Source organism: Mus musculus, chromosome 7 (assembly GCF_000001635.26).
Source record: "Mus musculus strain C57BL/6J chromosome 7, GRCm38.p6 C57BL/6J".
In the NCBI taxonomy this organism is placed as follows: Eukaryota; Metazoa; Chordata; class Mammalia; order Rodentia; family Muridae; genus Mus; species Mus musculus.
In genome coordinates, this window is record NC_000073.6 from 24,056,110 (window position 1) to 24,069,322 (window position 13,213).

The window sequence follows — 13,213 nt, forward strand, 5'->3', positions numbered from 1 at the left end:
AAGCCTCTAACCTTTTCAGCTGCCTGAAAATGACCACAGACAGCAGGGCCCACAAGATAAATATCTGGAGTGGTTATAGCTATCATGTGATGAAACTGAAAACCTGACTTTGGTACTTATTCCTGTGAACAAAGAAATATTTTGGCATTTTTTGTATTTGTATATGTATATTGGATGTGTATGTATTTATGTGGATTCCCTCTACTTAAGAATAATAGGTGTCAGCTGGGCATGGTAGCACACGCCTTTAATCCCAGCACTCGGGAGGCAGAGGCAGGCAGATTTCTGAGTTCGAGGCCAGCCTGGTCTACAAAGTGAGTTCCAGGACAGCCAGGGCTATACAGAGAAACCCTGTCTTGAAAAACCTAATAATAATAATAATAATAATAATAATAATAATAATAATAGTGTCAAACCCAGATACTATTGCAGATGCCAACAAAGATTTTGCTGACAGGAGCCTGATATAGCTGTCTCCTGAGAGGCTCTGCCAGTGCCTGGAAAACACAGAAGTGGATGCTCACAGTCATCCATTGGACAAAGCACAGGGTCCCCAGTGAAGGACCTAGAGAAAGTACCCAAGGAGCTGAAGGGGTCTGCAACCCTATAGGTGGAACAACAATATGAACTAACCAGTACCCCGAGAGCTTGTGTCTCTAGCTGCATATGTAGCAGAAGATGGTCTAATCGACCATCACTGGGAAGAGAGGCCCCTTGGTCTAGCAAACTTTATATACCTCAGTACAGGGGAACACCAGGGCCAAGAAGTGGAAGAGGGTGGGTAGGGGAGCAGGGTATGGGGAGGGTATAGGGGACTTTCAGGATAGCATTTGAAATGTAAATGAAGACAATATCTAATAAAAAATTGACTGATTTATTTGAGTTACTTTTATATACTGCCATTTTGCTGAAGTTGTTTATCAGCTTTTTATCAGTTGTATATTAATTCTCTGGTAAAAATTTTTTGGGTTGTTTATGTATACTATCATATCATTTGCAAACAGTGATACCTTGACTATTTCTTTGCCAGTTTGTATCCCCTTGATCTCCTTTTGTTGTCTTATTGCTCTAGCTAGAACTTTGAGTACTATATTGAATAGAGAGGGCATCCTTGTCTTATTCCTGACTTCAGTGGGATAGCTTTTAGTGTGTCTCCATTTAATTTGATATTGACTGTTGGTTTGCTGTATATTGCTCTTATAATGTTTAGCCATTGGCCTTGAATTTCTAATCTAGCCAATACTTTTAACATGAAGGTGTCTTGTGTTTTGTAAAATGCTTTTTCAGCATCTAATGAGATAATCATGTGATTTTATTCTTTGAGTTTGTTTATATATAGTGGATTATATTAATAGATTTTGTATATTGAGCAAACCTTGCATCCCTGGGATAAACCCTACTTGATCATAGTAGATGATGATTTTGATGTGTTCTTGGATTCAGTTTGCAAGAATTTTATTGAATATTTTTGCATTGATAATTCATAAGTGAAGTTGGCCTGAAGTTCTCTTTATTGGTTGGGTCCTTGTGTGGTTTAGGTATCAGAGTGATTATGGCTTCATAGAATTAATTAAATAGTGCTCCTTTTGTTTCTATTTTGTGGATAGTTGGAGGAGTGTTGGTATTAGCTCTTCCTTGGAGGTCTGATAGAATTCTACACTAAAGACATCTGGCCCTGGGGTTTGTTTTGTTTTTGTTTTTGTTTTTGTTTGTTTGTTTGTTTTAGGGTTGGCAGTTTTTTAATGACTTCTATTTCCTTATGGGGATATGGACCTGTTTAGATAGTTACTTGCTCTTGATTCAACTTTGGTACGTGGTATCTGTCTCAAAAAAAAAAAAAAAAAAAAAAAAACATCCATTTCATCTAGAGTTTCAGTTTTGTTGAGTATAGGCTTTTGTAGTAGAATCTAATGATTTTTTGCATTTCTTCAGCTTCTGTTGTTATGTCTCCCTTTTCATTTCTGGTTTTGTTAATTTCAACACTCTCTCTGGGCCAGTTAGTTAGTTAGTTAGTTAGTTAGTTAGTTTAGCTATCAGTTTATTTATTTTATTGATGTTCTCAAAAAAAAAGGAAAAATAAACAGCTTTTGGTTTTATGGATTCTTTGTACCATTCTCTTTGTTTCTATTTGGTTGACTATTTACAGCCATCTACTCCTATTGTGTGTGTTTGCTTCTTTTTGTTCTAGAGTTCTTAGGTGTGCTGTTAAGTTGCTAGTGTAGGATCTCTCCAATTTCTTTATGAGGAAAATTAGTGCAATGAATTTTCCTCTTAGCACTGCTTTCATTGTGTTCCATAATTTGGGGTATGCTGTGTCATCATTTTCCTTGAATTCCAGGAAGTCTTTAATTTCTTTATTTCTTCCCTGACCAAGTCATCATTGAGTAGGTATTTGCTCAGTTGCCATGGGTATGTTGATTTTATGCTGTTTTTGTTGTTATTGAAGAACAGCCTTATTCTGTGGTGATCTGATAGGATGCATGGGATTATGTCAATCTTCTTATAATAGTTTAGGCTTGTTTTGTGACTGATTATATGGTCAATTTTGGAGAAGGTACTATGAGGTGCTGAGAAGAAGGGATATTCTTTTGCTTTAGGGTGGAAGTTCTGTAGATATGTGTTAAATTCATTTGGTTCGTAATCTCTATTAGTTTCACTGTGTCTATGTTTAGTTTCTGTTTCAATGACCTGTCCATTAGTGAAAGTGAGATGTTGAAGTCTCCCACTATTATTGTGTGGGGTTCAATGTGTGTTTTGAGCTTTAGTAAAGTTTCTTCTATGAATGTATATGCCCTTGCATTTGAGGCATAGATGTTCAGAATTGAAACTTTCTCTTGGTGGATTTTTCCTTTGAATATGAAGTGTCCTTTCTCATCTCACTTGGTAACTTTTGTTGAAAGTTTATGATCATCTTCACAATAGTCACGAGGAATATAAAATATCTGGGTGTGATGCTAACCAAGCAAGTGAAAGATCTGTCAGTCAAGAACTTCAATTCTCTGATGGAGGAAATTGAGGAAGATTCAGAAGATGGAAAGATCTCCCAGGCTCATGAATTAGAAGGATTAACAGTATAAACTGAGCATCTAACCAAAAGCAATCTACAAATTCAATGCAATCCCCATTAAAATTCCAAATAAGTTCAATAAAAAGAACAATTCTCAAATTCATTTGGAATAACAAAAAAGCCAAAAAAGCAGAAACTATTCTCAACAATAATAGAACTTCTAGGGAAAATCACCATCCCTGACCTCAAGCTATATGACAGAGCAAAATTATATATATATATATATATATATAATAAAAAGCATGGTATTGATATAGAGACAGACAGGTAGATCAATGGAATAGAATTGAACATACCCAGAATTAAACCCACACACCTATGGTCACCTGATTTTTTACAAAGAAGCCTAGACCATCCAGTGGGAAAGTGACTGCATATTCAACAAACAGTGCTGGCTCAAGTGGCAGTCAGCACATAGAAGAATGCAAATTGACCCATTCTTATCTCCTTGTACAATGCTCAAGTCCAAGTGGATCAAGGAACTCCACATAAAACCAGATACACTGACTCTAATAGAATAGAAAGTGGGAAAGAGCATCCTGGAACACATCGGCACAGGCAAAAGTTTCCTGAACAGAACACCAATGGCTCAGGCTCTAAGATCATCTATAGATAAGTGGGATCTCATAAAATTGAATAGCTTCTGTAAGGTAAAGTGCACTGTCAACAGGAAAAATGGCAACAAACAGATTAGGATAAGATCTTTACCAATCCTACATTTGATAGAGGCCTTATGTCCAATATAATCAAGAAGTTAGACTCAAGAGAACCAAATAACCCAATTTAAAAATGGGGTTCAGAGCTAAACAAAGAATCCTCAACTGAGGAATCTTGAATGGCCAAGAAGCACCTAAACAAATGTTCAACATCTTTAATCATCAGGGAAATACAAACCAAAACAAACCTGAGATTCCACCTCACAGCAGTCAAAATGTCTAAGAGGAAAAACTCAGGTGGTAGCAGATTCTGGCAAGGATATGGAGAAAGAGGAACACTCTTCCATTACTGGTGAAATTGAAAGCTGGTACAACCACTCTGGAAATCAGTCTGGTGGTTCCTCAGAAAACTGGACATAGTACTACCTTAGGACTCAACTATACTACTACTCCTGGGTATATACCCAAAAGATGCTCCAACATATAACAAGGACACATGCCCCACTATGCTCATAGCAGTCAAATTCATAATAGCCAGAAGCTGGAAACAATCCAGATATCCCTCAAAAGAGGAATGGATACAGAAAATGTGGTCCATTTACACAATGGAGTACTACTCAGCTGTTAAAAACATTGGCTTCATGGAATTCTTACACAAATGAATGGAACTAGAAAATATCATCCTGAGTGAGGTAACCCAATCACAAAAGAACACACATGGTATGTACTCTCTGACAAGTGACTATTAGGGAAAACGCTCAGAATACCTACTATACAGCTCACAGACCATATGAAACTAAAGAAGAAAGAAGACCAAAGTGTGGATGCTTCAGTCCTACTTAGAAGGGGAAACAAAATAATCGCAGGAGGCAGAGGAAGGGAGGAACCTGGGATGGAGAGGAAGGGGAGGAATATTGGACACAGGATCAAGTGTGGGAGGAAACAGGGGAGAGGTACCGAGGGTCAGGAAATTTAAAGGAGAGGTGTAGAGCAGTGGGGGATGGGAAACTTTGGGGAGCCACTAGAAAGTCCCAGATGCCAGGAAAACAAGAGGCTCCAAGGATCTAAGAGGGATGACATTAGCTGAAATACTCAACCAAAGGGGGAGAGAGCCTGTAGAGACCATATCCAGAAGTTAGGCATGGCCTCCAGTTGAGTGATGGGGCCACACACCCATCTCAAATATATTAACACAGAATTGTTCCTATATAAAAGAAATGCAGGGACAAAGAGTGGAGCAGAGACTGAAGGAAAGGCCATCCAGACTGCCCCACCTAGGGATCCATCCCATCTGCAGACATGAAACCCAGACACTAACTATTGCTGGTGCCAAGAAGTGCTTACTGAGCAAAACCAGGTATAACTGTCCCCTGAGAGGCTCTGCCAGAGCTTGACCAATACAGATGAGGATGCTTGCAGCCAACCATCCAACTAAGCCTAGAGACCCCAGTGGAGGAGTTAGGGGAAGGACTGAAGTCACTGAAAGGGTTTGCAACCTCATTCGAAGAACAACCAAACAGACCGCCCCTCCCCCGACACCCTGAGCTCCCCGTGATTAAACCACCAACCAAAGAGTACACATGGAGGGGTCTATGGATCCAGCTGCTTATGTAGCAGAGGTTTGCCTTATGTGGCATCAATGGGAGGGGACACCCTTGGTGCTGTGGTGACTGGATGTCACAACATAGGAGAATGCTAGGGTGGTGAGGCTGGAGTGGGTGGGTGGATGATCTCCCTCATAGAAGGAGGGGGAGGGTAATAGGATGGGGGTCATAGAGGTGAAACTGGGAAGGGGGCTAATATTTGAAATGTAAATAAATAAAATAACCAATTTTTTAAAAAAGAAATGGTCAGAATGTCTGGGGGCAAAGAGAAAAAAATAAATGTAATGACATATTGACATACCCATAGATCAGTGTGTCACTCAACAGCATGAGAAAAACTTCTTACAATAGATGAGAATTAACAACGAAATCCACTGCTAGACAAGATTCAGAAAGTGAGAGGCTTTGAAGAACCAGTCCTCATTATTTGTTTTTTTTTTTTCTTTTAGTAGAGAGGACATAGTTAGGTGACATTGGAATGACCTTTGGATCTAAGAGGACATGAGGGTGCAGGATGAACAAGATCAAAATACAATACAAAATCTCTGAAATAAATAATACAAATGATAAATAAATAATTATTGTAAAATACATAAATGTATATTACAAGTCACAGAACTGACATGTATAAATTAGTATGTTGTGTATAACAGGAAAAAATATAATGTAAAATAAAGTAGTGAAAATCTTTAAATTCCTTTTAATATTTTTGGAGGATTTCATACATGAGTATTGTGTTTATATCATTTCCACACATTCCTCTCCCCTCCAATTACCCCTCTGCCCTTCCCATTCTCTTCCAAATGTATGACCTCTTCTATAGTTACTATTGTCACACACACACATAACCTACATCCTTGAAAATGTCATAATGACAGTCATCATTTTACATTTAACATATATGTTCACTTGTGAAGGGATCTGTCTAAACACAGACTATGAAGATCAGGTATTGTGGGAAGCCGTAGCAGAGTGGCAGTTGCAAAGTGGCAGTTGGCTACTGCTGGCCACCACACATACATAGGCAGTGAAGGTTCTTTTGCCAGATGAGAGACAAGTTAACCAATCAGATGTGAGACACGCCTCTCCTAGGCCTATAAAAGCAGCACCAGTTCTGGGCTCAGGGTCTTTTCGCCTCTACAATCAAGCTCTCCCAATAAACGTGTGCAGAAGGATCCTGTTGCAGTGTCGTTCTTCCTGGCCAGTCGAGCGCGCACAAGAAGGTATCCTGTCCTCCTTGCAATTGGCAGTGAGAAATGATGTTGGGTGGTGCTAATGACCTCTGGTGTGAATGGTGGAAGCCAAAGCTTCTGTGGTTTGTCTGGACTTGGAATTACATCATGAAAAGAGTTCCGTGAGCAGATCCATCTTCTTTGCATAGGGATATAAATTTGACTTTTTAAACACACCCGTGTAGATCCATGTAGTGATTCTGGTTAGACAGAGATTTGAGGTCATAAATCCGTAGTTGAAACAACTTTTTGTCTAGGGGGAAGTCTAAGGTCTCAGCGCCCATAGCAGTGTCAATGGAATTTGACATTGACTTTAAGTCAAAGGCATGCATGGTTCCAAATGTCTACAACTGCAGCAAACTATAGGGGTGTGTGTGTGTGTGTGTGTGTGTGTGTGTGTGTTAGCATGAACCGAACTAGAATGGACCCCATAAAGTCATACTTTTGATATTTTTACCTAGTTAGGGAAGGTGTTTGGTAAGAAATAGGAATTGGGGTCTTATGGTAGGAAGTGTGCCACTGTGGGTGGATTTTGAGGTCCCGAAAGCCTATGCCAGGCCCATCCCTACCCCTTTTTGTGCTTACAGATCAGGATCTAACTTTCAGCTCCTGTTCCAGTGACATACCTGCCTAACACCAAGCTCTTCGCCATGATCATTATGGGCTCACCCTCTGAAATTCTAAGCAAGCCACCAATTAATGCTTCCTTTAATGAAGTGTCTTGGTTCTGGTTCTTAATTACAAAAATAGAAGAGTAACTAAAACAGAAAGGATAGAGACAGGAAACTCAGAAACTTATTGGATAGCCAACCTAGTCAAAATAGCAACTTGTTTTTTCTTTCTCTGTTTTGCTGGTTTTTCTTTATTCTTCTCTCATACAATCTATCTCAACAGCAGCCTCCCCTTTTTCCTCTCCTAGAAATACCCCCACAACTTCCACTCTCCCTCGGATCCACTGCTGATTCTTTTTTTTTTTTTTTCTTTAGAAAAGAGCAGACTGGACTGGCTCCTCCGAAAAGCAATCATTGCATAGTTCCTGGTCGTGCTCCGCGCTCACTGCAGTCACCTTTGCTGCCCACTGCCTCCTCCAAAGCGGACTCTGGCAGTTTCCTCATCAGAGTCCTCGAACTAATTCCTCACTTGGATCACAGGCGTGTCCCACCATGTCAGATGCGGCAGTGGACACCAACTCCGAGATCACCACCAAAGACTTGAAGGAGAAGAAGGAAGCTGTTGTAGAGAAGGCAGAGAATGGAAGAGATGCACCTGGCAATAGGAACGGTCAAAATGAGGGAAATGGGGAGCAGGAGGCAGACAATGAAGTAGATGAAGAAGAGGAAGAAGGTGGGAATGAAGAGGAGGAAGAAGGTGACGGTGAGGAAGAGGGTGTAGATGAAGATGAGGAAGCTGAAGCTCCTACAGTCAAGTGGATAGCTAAGGATGATGAGGATGACAATGTCGACACCAAGAAGCAGAATTTAAACGTGGTCACCCTTGAGTAGAGAAACAGGCCCTGCCCACCCACAGAGGGCAGTGCCACCCGCATATGACATGCGCTCTCTATCACCCCACCAAAACCACAACATGAATTGGCAACTTGGGAGGGAAAAAAAGCACCAGAACTTCCCAGGCCCTGCTTTTTTTTTTTCCTTAAAAATACTTTAAAAGGAAATTTTGTTTGTATTTTTATTTACATTTTATATTTTTGTACATATTGTTAGAGGTCAGCCTTTTTTTGGTTTGGTTTGGTTTGGTTTGGTTTTTGGGTTTTTTTTTTTTTTTTTTTTTCGAGACAGGGTTTCTCTGTATAGCCCTGGCTGTCCTGGAACTCACTCTGTAGACCAGGCTGGCCTCGAACTCAGAAATCCACCTGCCTCTGCCTCCCAAGTGCTGGGATTAAAGGTGTGTGCCACCACACCCAGCTGAAATCAGCCATTTTTAATGATAACCAGTAACCAAACCAGCCTTCAGAGCATTTCTGTCCTACTTCAGACTTTACTTGTGGTGTGACCGTGTTCATTATAATCTCAAAGGAGAAAAAAAAATTGTAAAAAACACAAAAACAACAAAAAAGCAATCTTATTCCGAGCATTCCAGTAACTTTTTTGTGTATGTACCTAGCTGTACTATAAGTAGTTGTTTTGTATGAGATGGTTAGAAAGGCCAAAGATAAAAAGATTTTTTCCCTTTTTTGTCTATGAAGTTGCTGGGGTTTTTTTGGTTTGGTTTGGTTTGGTTTTTGTTGGTTTGGTTTTTTTTTTTTTTTTTGGACTGTTTGATGTATTTGTGAAACAATGTCCAATAATAAACCAGAATTTTATTTTGCTGAGTTGTTCTAAAAAAAAAAAAAAAAGAAAAAAAAAAAAGAAAAGAACAGTAAAGAGCAGACTGCCCAACAATATCAACCAAACATGGCATAACATGACGCAGTAAGACTAGGCAGAAGACAACCCTTTATAGCTGGTGAGATTGCAAACATTTACAACCACTCTGCAAATCAATCTGGTGGTTCCTCATACAATTTGAAGTAGTTATACATGAAGACCAAACTATACCACTCCTGGGCATATACCCAAAAATGCTGCACCATGCCATAAGGACACATGTTCCACTATGTTTAAAGCAGCCTTATTCATATTAGTCAGCAACAGGAAACAACCCAGATGTCCCTCAACTGAAGAATGGATACAGAAAATGTGGTTGATTTACAAAATGGAATATTTAGTTATTAAAAACATAGACAACATGAATTTTCTAGGCAAACGGATGGAACTAGAAAATATCATCTTGAGTGAGGTAACCCAGACTCAAAGGACATGCATGTTATGTTCTCATTGATAAGTGGATATTAGCCAAAAAAAACAGAATACTCTTGATGCACCCCCATAGACACTCAGAAGTTAAACAAGTGGGGGGAGCTCAAGTGAGGATGCTTCAATTACTCTTCAAAAGAGAATGAATGATCTTGGGAGGCAATGAGGGTAGGGATCTCGGTGAAAGAAGGGAGAATGAGGCAAAGGAGTAAAGGGCGCCAGGGTCAGGTATTGGAGGCTACAAGAGAGAAGCCCAGAGGGCCAGGACAATGAATGGAAGTAGGCAGCTGCCAAGAGTGAGTGGTGCATGATGGGAGTAAACTCTAGAAAGTCCCAGAGACCTGGCATGGGGGAGGCTCCCAGGACTCAGGGTGAGTGATCTTAGTCGAAATACCCAACAGTGAGGAGATGGAACCTGAAGAGACCACCCCAGATAGATATACAGGGCCCACAGTGGTGGGTTGGGGATACTAACCAACCTTCAAACTTTTCAACCCAATATTGTTCCTGTCTAAAAGAAATGCAGGGGCAAAAATGGAGCAGGGACTGAACCAATGGCTGAGCAGTGACCAGCCCAACTTCATAGGATCCATCCTATGAACAAGCACTAGACCCTGACACTATTACAGATACTATGTTGTGCTTGCAGATAGGGGTCTAGCATGGCTTTCTCTGAGAGGCTCTACCAGCAGATGACTGAGATGGGTGCAGATACAAACAACCAAACACTGGACTGAGGTCTGGGATCCCTATGGAAGAGTTAGGGAAAGGATTGAAAAAAACTGAAGAAGCTGGTGAGCCCCTAGGAAAACCAAAAGTGTCAACTAGCATGAACCCCTGGGAGCTACCAGAGACTAAGCCACCAACCAAAGAGCATCCATGAGCTGGTCCATGTCCCCTGCCACATATGAAGAGAAGGACTTCCTTATTTGGCCTCAGTGGAAGAAGATTCACTTAATCTTGTAGAGATTTGATGCCCCATGATGGAGGATACAGGGGGTGGGAAGTAACCCCTCACATGTGAAGGGGAGAAGTATGGGAGAAAGAACTCTTCGAGAGTGGACTGGAAGGGACAGCATGTGGGATGTAAATAAATAAAATAATTAATTAATAATATAAACAAAGTGTGATAAGAATGCTGCAGTTAGCTCACCACAGTGGATGGCTTCTGGCTCAGTTCTATTTAAGGACAGACCACCACTGAGAGTTTGACCATGCTCCAGTGAATATACAGATGACATAAACTGGACTTTGGGAAGGAGTATTCTTATTTTATTTTATTTTATTTTATTTTATTTTATTTTTATTTTGTAGGGAAGGTTACCAAAGTGGGGGCAGACATGGAAGGACTGGAAAACAAGTATGATTAGGGTTTCTGATGTGAAAATCTGAAAGAATCAATAAAACAAAATCAAACAATTGGGACTCAAGAGAGCTCACAGAAATCAGGGAGCCTGCATGGGTCTGACATGGGTCCTCTGCATATATGCTATGGTTGTGTAGGTTGGTGCTCTTGTGGAATTTCTAACATTGGGGGCAAGGGCTATGTCTGAATTTTTTCCCTGCCTTTGGAATCCTTTTGCTCTTACTCAGACTGGGTTGCTTCATCTATCCTTGATGTGAAAATATGTACCTGGTCTTACTATAGCTTGTTATGCCATATTTGGATACTATCCCTGGGAGAGCTGTTCTTTCCTGGGGAGGGGAGTGGCAGAGAAGGCATGGAAATGGGGGAAGGTGCTGGTATGCAGTAAAGATTTCAGATAAAGGATGAGAAACTGCAGTCAAAATGTGATAAGGGAGAAAAGACTAGACATAAACTGTCCAATCAAGGCTTGACAAAACAACTCAATAGGAAAAAGGGTCCCACAAGCCAGCAAAAGTTTCAGAAACACTTCCCACTCACACTGTTAGGAGACCAAAAAAAAAAAACAAAAAAACCTCAAGCTAAACACTCACAGCCTGGACACAGAGGGCCTAACTTTAAAAACCCATGCAGGTTCTGTGGTTTCAGGTTCAGTTTCTGATCCCCTATGAGGTCTGCTTAGTTGACTCCATGGGCTACATTTTTCTAGTGTCCTTCGCCTTGTCTTGTCCCAATAACCTTTCCTCCTCATCCTCCTGATTCTCATCCCTCTCCACCTCCCTTCCCTCCTCCTCTTCTTCAGTAATCCCCAATCAGCTTATGATTGCCTCTGCAGCTCTGTATCTGCTCTTACCTGTTGCTGGAGGAAGCCTCCCTGATGATGATTGGGCGAGGCACTAGTCTGAGGATAATAGAATACCATTAGGGTATCAATCATTTCATTGACATTTTTGTCAGACATGTTTGATTCTACCTTAGGTCTCAGTGGCATCTGGCTTCAAGATTCATGGTTATCCAGGCAGTCTTGGGCATCTGCTCCTTTCCATAGTGTGGGCCTGAAGTTAAGCCACTCATTGGTTGGCCATTCTCACAAGCTATGAGCCAACATTGCCCCAGCATATCTTACAGACATGACAGGTTGTGGATCACAGATTTTGTAGCTGTGTTCATGTCCCAATCTATCCACTGAGGGTCTCACCTTGTTATTGAAATTGGCTGGTTCAAGATCTCTATCCTCCATTACTAGGAGTCTTTGCTAGAGCCACCCTCGTAGGTTTCAGGAAGTTTCCCCTGGACTAGGTTTCCACATTGCCCCTCAACTGCACTCTATTCCTGTCTGTCTGTCTGTCTGTCTGTCTGTCTCTCTCTCTCTCTCTCTGTGTGTCTCTCTGTCTCTCTCTGTCTCTCTGTCTGTCTCTCTCTGTCTCTGTCTCTCTCTCTCTCCACTCTCTCCCCACCTTAGTCCTTAGTTCTCCTGTTCCCATGCCCAGAAACCCCCCAGTCCACCCAAAAACATCTATTCTATTTCCCTTCCTAGCAAGATTCAGTTGCCTCTCCTTGATCTCTCCTCTTTATCGAACTTCTCTAGACATGCAGACTATAATGTAATTATCCTTTACATAAAGCTAATATCCCCATCAAATGAGTACACATCATGTTTGTATTTCTGAGTCTAGGTTGCCTCACTCAGAAAGTCTTTCTCTAGTTCTATCTATTTGCCTGAAATTTTCATTATGCCATTTTACTAATAGCTGATTAATGCTCCATTGAGTAAACATACCACATTTTCTTTTTCCATCCTTCAGTTGAGAGATATCTAGCTTGCTTTCAGTTTCTGGCTATTTTGAATAAATATGAACTATGAACATATGTTGAGAAGTGTCCTTGTGGGGCATTATTTAGATATATGCCCAAGAGTGCTATTGCTTTATCTTGGAGCAAATTGATTCCCAATTTTATGAGCAACCTTGATATTGACTCAAAATATTACAAGAAAGCAAAATATATTTTAAAAATATGGGGACCCAACTCTGGTTAATTGTGAAAGATGATTCCTTATGTTATAAAGTAAGAAAAGTGGATATGTTGGACAAAAGAAGTCCACAGCAAGAAGAATGAAAGTAACTTTAATTTGGTGGGAAAAGAGCTCTCCACCCACACAACCAGACCTTTCCCTTTTCAGTCACTTCACACTGACTCCTGGTATCTTCTCTCTCTCTCACAGCAGTTCTCCAACATGAGCTCTGTATTTTCTTGAAAAGACACCCTGAAACCTTGTATTTACCTTCTTGTCCCTGGAACTAAAATGATGCATTTTTGTCTCAGTTGTTTACCTTATATCTTCATGTTGAATCTTTCTCCAGCTGTAATAAGCTACAAGCAGCAGAATTCAAAGGACTTCAAGGACCAAGCCAGCCATACCACTGTGTGATGATCCTGTGTATCCAAGGCTGAGGTTGTGGACAAAGAAGGCAG

The 13,213-nt window shown here is 40.6% G+C and overlaps 1 pseudogene; it reads left to right on the forward strand.

The window, feature by feature from the left end:
- Positions 7,723-8,061, forward strand: Ptma-ps1 (prothymosin alpha, pseudogene 1; annotated as a pseudogene).